We start from the raw sequence: 8,331 nt of genomic DNA on the forward strand, positions 1-8,331 counted from the left end.
TATGAATATTTTAATTCATAAAATTTTACGTTTTATCTACATAGTCTAACTAATCACACAAACAGAGAGCAATGTGTGTTCATCCATTTCACTAAAATTCAGGACCAATCACAATTGTCTCTAGAACTAACCAAAGTGTATGCAAAAATTCAAATATACTTTGTACAGGTAGTGTTATCTGGTCTTGAGAAAGAAGGGAGATTCTTTGGAATATTCTGTAACTAATTCAATATAAATTCTATAAAATGGTAAAGAAAAAAAACAGAAAAAAACAAAAAGTGTTCTGAGAGCTACTTACTATATCAGCCTTTGGCTATTCTATAATCACTTTTCATTATGGACTGAAATTAAATAATTATAAAGCAGGCATAATTTCATAGCTAACCACCCAAATGCTGGAGAGAGTTAAAAGCAATATTAAATTTTAGAGGTAATGGTATTTTTGAATGCAAATGAGTTTCACCTTCTTTTACCTCAAGGGAGAGAAATGCTCAGGGAGTTGTGTTGTCATCAAGAGCAGCTGAAAGGCATCATGATTAATTTGAATTTCTAACACGATGAACAGTAATGAAATATGAGTACATGTAATTCAATACAAGAATTTGTGCATGCATGAATAATACATGGTGCCTATGCCTTTTTTTCCCAGCTATTATTGGCCATTTTGTTGTTTTCCCAAAAATATGCATAGAGCAATGAAGTGGTATTAGTACTCCCATCTATCTATAAAAGCCTCTAAATTTTGAAGGCCATGTCTATAATATGATACATATATACTCACAGTCATCCTTTTTTGTATATTTTTAATACAAAGAAGCTAAAGTGTCCCATAGTAAATATTATATATGTGTAATTCATGTTTTTGACTTCATAGGAGAAAACCTGGACAATCTAGTGAATTACTTGTGTCACAGGAATACTAGGTAATTTTAATTTTAGTCAGTTTTTATTGTGTGAAAAATATATGCACTTTTAAATTATTCAATTCATTTATAATAATGTTAAAACCTTTTTCCTCCAAAATATGGTAGATATCTTCTTGTAAGTCAATATTTTAAATTCAAATTCATGATAAAAAGTAAAAGACTACGTCTGGCACTGGGTGTTTACTTCAAAATACCAAGCTTCCCATACACAACGCTACGTGTATAAATTAGCACAAGCTGCTTATTTATCTGAAGAACTATGATTTTATGATTTTCCATTTAAAAATTGAATATCTTAAAAGGCATCTATATTAACAATAAAAACTAAATTTGGTTAACATTCTGCTGTGTTTCATAATATATAGATATGTGGTTTGCTAACTTAACATGAACCCTATATATCAATTATTATATTATTATTAATTTCAGATTTATAGATAAGAAAACAAATTTCCAGAAAAATTAAGTAATCATCCAAGGGATTTTAGGTAAGTTATATAATTCATGGGTGGCAGCATCAAGACATAAACCTATTTCTAAATAGCCCTGAAATCTGACATTTTAATTTATTTTATCAGCTTTTTAAAAAGTGTTTTATAAAGAGTATCAGTCTTAGTAGAGGCAAATAGATGTTACATGCTAACAAACTCACCACACAAAATTGACAATACATTTTGTAAATGTTGGATTAAAATTAAACAATTGTTTTACTGTAATATTTCTCAGAATGTTTAATACTTTAATGAGCAATGCAAATTTCCATGAGAAAAATGGAAAATGTGGCATTTCCTAAACTGATGTGAAAACAGATTCCTTTGTACAGAGGGGACAATTTTTTTATGAACTATAATTCTGTATATACTCTAATCTGCTAGGATGCCAAGATGTGGCATATTTATCAATCAGATAAGTTATAGCTTACATAAGTATTAAAATAAATATTTTATATGTAAATATACATACTTATTGACTAGTCAACAGATCAGATAATTTGAATAAACACACAATCAAATGCGTGTTTGGCCTTTTACCAGTGATGGCTTGGTTCCCCACATGCTGCATCCTGTGTCTTCCTATACACGTGAGGTCACGAATCCTTGACTTGCAAGCTCAGCCGTTCTGTTGTCACTAGGATGAGATATCACCTTAATCTGGTAGGATTCTCGCCCAATATTCTGTGCCGGTATGAAGTAGCTGGCTGTGCGATGCCAACCTGACTTAGATCTTGCCCTGCGTGGATAACTGAATGATTACTTTGATCTGAATTCTTGCTTTGTGTGATAGACTAAATGTTTGTGTTCCCGCAAAATTCTTATGTTGATATATCACTCTCAGTGTGGTAGCATGTAGAGGTGGGGATTTGGGAGATAATTAGGTTATGAGAGTGGAGTCCCCATGATTGTGACTAGTGCCATTATCAAAGTCATTCCTGAGAACTCCTTGTCCCTTCTGCCATGTGAAGACAAAGAAAAAAGATAGCCATCTGTGAAGTGAGCCCTCAACAGACAACAAATCTGTTGGAACTTTGATCTTGGACTTCTCAGCCTCCAGAACTGTGAGAAATAAATTTCTGTTGTTTGTAAGCCACCAGTCTATGGTACTCTGTATAGGAACCTGAACAACTAAGACACCCTGGTAATACATACTTAATAAATGTATGAAAAAATAAATGCTCATTATCACTAATCATCAAAGTATTGGCAAATAAAGTGACACTAAGAAAAATAATAACTTGAAAACATTATAATATTCAGTATTAAATAGTACATGCTTAAAAAGAACATATTCTTACCCTACAACTGAGAATGTAAATCTGTGTACTTTTAATAGGGAATTTTGCAGTATAAATCAAAACATACAAAAGGTTTTGTAACCTGAGAGACAGTTATTTTCCTGGAAATCTAAAAATAATTTCTGGCAAATATTTATGTAGAAGATGTTTGTTGAATTTTTATTATGATACTGAAATTTCCAAATGAAAACATGAATTAGGTTATATCCATGTAATATGAAATACTATCTAGTTACCCAATGACGTTTACAAAAATGTAATGACATGAAAATTGTTTATAATATAACATGATGTTAGATATAGAGAACAGTTATATACAATTTTCTTTTAACTTGTGCCAATATGCAAAAAAAGGTTCTGATATATTTCCACAAACTGTTTATGAGTGGTCAAGTTATTTTATTTTTTATATTTTTGATTTAAATAGGATCCTCCACCCAAAGTACTGTAAAAGTATGCAATCATAGCAATATATGATTAGGTAAACACTTCCATGATATTTTGACAAACGCACTTATTTAGTGAGTTATTTTCAAATCATATTTTTTTCCACAATTGTATAGAAAAACCTTAACCACTGTATTTGTATTTTCATTCTCAAAAGCTGCTTTGAATTCAAAATGTCAAATGGTAACATATCCTTTAATTTTTACAATTGTCACTTTCTTTTTTACTATATTTTATTTCAATGGTTTTTGGGAAACAGGTGGTTTTTGGTTACATGAATAAATTCTTTAGTGGTGATTTCTGAGATTTTGGTGCACCCATCACCTAAGCAGTGTACACTGCACCCAATGTGTAGCCTTTTATTTCTCACCGTCCTCTCACCCTCCCTTGCCAAATCCCCAAAGTCTATTATATCAGTTTTATGCCTTTGCATCCTCATAGCTTAGTTCTCACTTATAAGTGAGAACACAGGATATTCGGTTTTCCATTCCTGGGTTACTTCACTTAGAATAATGGTCTCCAGTTCCATCCAGGTTTCTGCAAATGCCATTATTTTGTTCCTTTTTATGGTTGAGTAGCATTCCATGGGTACATATACCATATTTTCTTTATCCACTTGTTAGTTGACGGATATTTAGGCTGGTTCCAAATTTTTGCAATTTTGAATTGTGCTGCTAAAAACATGTATATGCAAGTATATTGTTCATTTAATGACCATTTTTCCTTTGGGTAGATAACCAGTAGTGAGATTGCTGGATTGGATGGTATTTCTACTTTTAGTTCTTTAAGGAATCTCCATACTGAATGGACAATTCTCAAAAAAAGATACACAAACTGTCAAGAAACATATGAAAAGATGCTCAACATCACTAACTATCAGGATAATACAAATTTAAACCACAATGAGATACCACCTTAATTCTTAAAGAATGTCACTTTCTTAATGTTTGTTCTTAAAGGAAGGTTTTACAAATGTGCGCCTTGCAAATCTTGACTACTGCATCTAACTTTTAGTTGTCTTAGTATCTATGCAAATTAAATCTTTATACCCTAAACTTCTACCATTATATTTCTACCAATTTTTGTATATATACATATCTACTTGAAAATAGTCACTTCAGGAAAACCATGTTTAAAATCCTACAGTGGTTTTCCATTGTTAGGCAAACTATCTTCAACCTTATCAAACAAAGTCAGATCAAGTCCCAACAGCTTGAATACCTTTCAAGAGAGTCCAAGGACTGTCCTTGGTGTCCTTGTATATCTTACTACCAGTTCTGCTTTTCTGAGCTTCTAGCGGTTATAGCATTGGAACCTCATTTCCTATTTCTAACCTGCCTTCAATCTCACTAGTTCAAAGAGACTCTTTATGTTACCAGTAGTCTGATATGATAGGTTTCTCTCTCTCTCTTTCTCTCCGTCTGTCTCTCTCTCTCTCTGTGTGTGCGTGTGTGTGTGTGTGTGTGTGTGTGTTGATTGTGACTGTTAATTTGCTTGAATATTCTTTAGTCTTCTCAGTAAGGGCTTACTTTATTTCAGTGGATATTATTCTAGGAATGGGAGCCAAACTTTCAACGTTTCAGAGTTCTCTGGCTTCCATCCCAATTTCTACATCACAATATTTGCTCAGACTCAGAACAGAGAAATTGCTCAAATAATGAGGACTGATTCACTCAGGAGCCATATCTACTTTTAAAGTATCATTTGTACCAGGCAGAATTTCAACTTGCTTTTATATTTCAACTTGCTTTTATACTATTTTATATTTAGATACAATCTTTTCAATAATTCTCAGTAATTGATAGCCTCCCTTCTCACAAGAATATTTCAATTAGCTTCTTACGATAACTATTTACTGCAGGCACCTTAGAAGAAGTCTGCCACTACAATGACATTCAGAATAGTGATTTAATTTCCTGGCTCACAAGTTAGGCCAGGAATCACAGTCTTATTATGTTTCAAGGAATTTTTGATAAGAAATACTTGCTTTAAAATATTCAAACTGCCTGAGCCCTGCAGGGTGCTAGAAATTTAGGACATACTTTACAACTACTCATTTACATCTAGGCAACAATAAAATCAATTTTTGGAAGGAAGTGGATGATAGAGGGTTGGCAGAGGCAGAGTAGAAGCTTTTAAAATTCAAATAGTCTGTCTGTAAAAATTTGACATTTCACAGAAAACACAAGAAAAAAAGAACTCTAATGAATCACAACTTTTCAAAAAATAATTAATTTTAGAGTTTATCATTTTTCTTCCTAGCCACCTACTGTAAAATAAACACTGTTCATTACAGTTTTTCATATTAACTTGTTTTATTTTAATCTCAGAAAAACTGCAGAAAGTAAATGTTGCTAATCTGGGCTTTTAAATTTGCAAAATGCTCTGAAGTCAAGTGATTGGTCCAAGGCCACGTAGATTTCACTCCCAAACCGATGTTATTTTTATTATATCTCACCTTGAGTAAAACCAATAAATATCCTGGAAATTATTATCCTATGCAGATATTAAATAAATTGTAGGTAATTGTTTCAAGCATTACTACTGAAAATTTTTGAGTACATTGGAACAATGTTAGTATATTTCTGAGTATAAAAGAAATGCAAGTGTGTGCTCATTTTAAAATGGGGGGATATACAAAATAATAAAAACATAGAAAAGATTAAGAAAATATTAACTAGTGAACCTATTATTGAGAGGCTATCAGAGTTACTGTGGAGTGCATGCCCCTATGAGATAAGCTGCTCATTACCATCGCCATTTATCTTTTAATAAATTTTGGACTATTAAAAAAACCAGTTGGAGGTGACTCCATCCCTATTGGAAGGCCAATATATAAAAGGTCAGTGACTTTTCTTTTTTTTTTTTTTTTTTTAGACGGAGTCTCGCTCTGTCACCCGGGCTGGAGTGCAGTGGCCGGATCTCAGCTCACTGCAAGCTCCGCCTCCCGGGTTTTATGCCATTCTCCTGCCTCAGCCTCCCAAGTAGCTGGGACTACAGGCGCCCACCACTACGCCTGGCTAGTTTTTTGTATTTTTTAGTAGAGACGGGGTTTCACCGTGTTAGCCAGGATGGTCTCGATCTCCTGATCTTGTGATCCGCCCATCTTGGCCTCCCAAAGTGCTGGGATTACAGGCTTGAGCCACCGCGCCCAGCCAACTTTTCTTAAAAACACATTAGCTTATATGTATATAGTGAGCTTACATCATAGTCTAATCTCAAATAGAGAAGGTGAGATTTCTGGCAGAATTAAGAAGTTTACAGATAGTAAGTACTCCACAGAGGATGGTAGGGACCTTAAGAAGATAGAGTGAAAAAAAGAATGGCCTTAAACGTTTTTAAATTGACAGATAAAATTGTATGTATTTACCATGTACAACATCATGTTCTGAAGAATACATACATTGAGCAAAGAATAAATCTAGGCAATCAACATATACATTATCTCACATAGTTATTATTTTTGTGGTGAGAACTTTAAATCTACTCTCTTACCATACAATAGAATGTTAACTATAATCACTCTGTTGTAAAAGAATACAATAGAATGTTAACTATAATCACCCTGTTGTAAAAGACATCTTTCAAACTTATTTCTCCTTTCTAGCTGGAAATTTATATCCTTTAACTGCCACTTCCCCAATGCCCTCTCATCTCCCCAACTTATCCCCACGCTACCCCCATTCTTGGTAACCACTACACTACTCTAATTCTGTGGGTCAAAGCTTGAAATTCCACATATGAGTCAGACTGTGTGATGCTTATCTTTCTGTGCTTGGCCTATTTTTCATATAACACTGTATCCAAACTGTTAACAGATGACAAGATTCCCTCATTTATATGGCTGAGTAGTATTCCATTGTGTGTGTATACACCGTATTTTCTTCATCCATTTATCCTCTGATGGACAATTAGGATGATTCTATATCTTGGCGATTGTGAATAATGGTGCAATAAACATGGGAGTGCAGATATCGCTTCACCATACTAAATCCATTTCCTTTGGATGCATATCCACTAGTGGGAATGCTGAATCATATAGTAGTTCTATTTTCAGTTTTTTTGAGAACCTCCTTACTGTTTTCCATAATAGCTAGAGTAATTTACATTCCTATTAACAGTGTGTGGAAATCCCCCTTTCTCCATATCCTCACCAACACATTATCTTCTGTCTTTTGATAATATCCATTCTAGCAGGTGTGAAGTGATAGATACATCATTATGGTCCTAATGTGCATTTCTCTGAGGACTAAGCATTTTTTATAAACTTTTTGGCCATTTCATATATTTTTTTGAGAACTATTCATATCCTTTGACTATTTTTTAATCAGTTTTTTTTGCTATTGAGTTGCTTGATTTCCTTATATATTTTGAATATTAACCCCTTATCAAATGTATATTTGCAAATATGTTCTTCCACTCTGTAGGTTGACTCTTTATTGAGTATTACCATTGCTATACAAATGCTTTTTATTTTAATGTAATACCTTTTGTCTATTTGTGCTGTTGTTGCCTGTGTTTCTGAGTTCATATCCCAAAATTTATTGTCCAGACAAGTATTATACAGTTGTTCAGATACATTTTCTTCTAGTAGTGTCACAGTTTCTTGTTTTACATTTAAATCTTTATTTTGACCTGATTTTTCTATATGGCATGAGGTAATGGTGTAATTCTTCTGCATATCAATGTTCAGTTTTCCAAACACCGTTTAGTGAAGAGGCTGTCCTTTTCTCAGTGTGTGTTTTTTGTCACCTTTGTCAAAAATCAGTCAACTATAAATATGTAGATTTAACTGGGCTCTCTATTTTCTTCCATTGGTCTATGTGTCTGTTTTTTATGCCAGTAATCATTCTGTTTTGATTATTGTATCTTTGCAGTATATTCTGAGGTCAGGTAGTGGATACTTCCAGGTTTGCTCTTTTTGCTTAAGATTGATTTGACTATTCAGGGTCTTTTGTGGTTCCACATACATTTTAGGATTGTTTTTTGGTCCGTTGCTGTGAAGAATGTCATTTGTATTTTGATAAAGATTGCATTGAGTCTGTAGATGGCTTTGGGTAGGATGGACTATTTAACAATTGGATTCTTTTAATCCATGTACATGGGATTTATTTCTCTTTATTTGTCATCTTCAATTCCTTTGATCAATGTTTTATAGCTTTTATT

Source organism: Colobus angolensis, unplaced genomic scaffold (genome assembly GCF_000951035.1).
Source record: "Colobus angolensis palliatus isolate OR3802 unplaced genomic scaffold, Cang.pa_1.0 Scaffold15, whole genome shotgun sequence".
NCBI lineage: Eukaryota > Metazoa > Chordata > Mammalia > Primates > Cercopithecidae > Colobus > Colobus angolensis.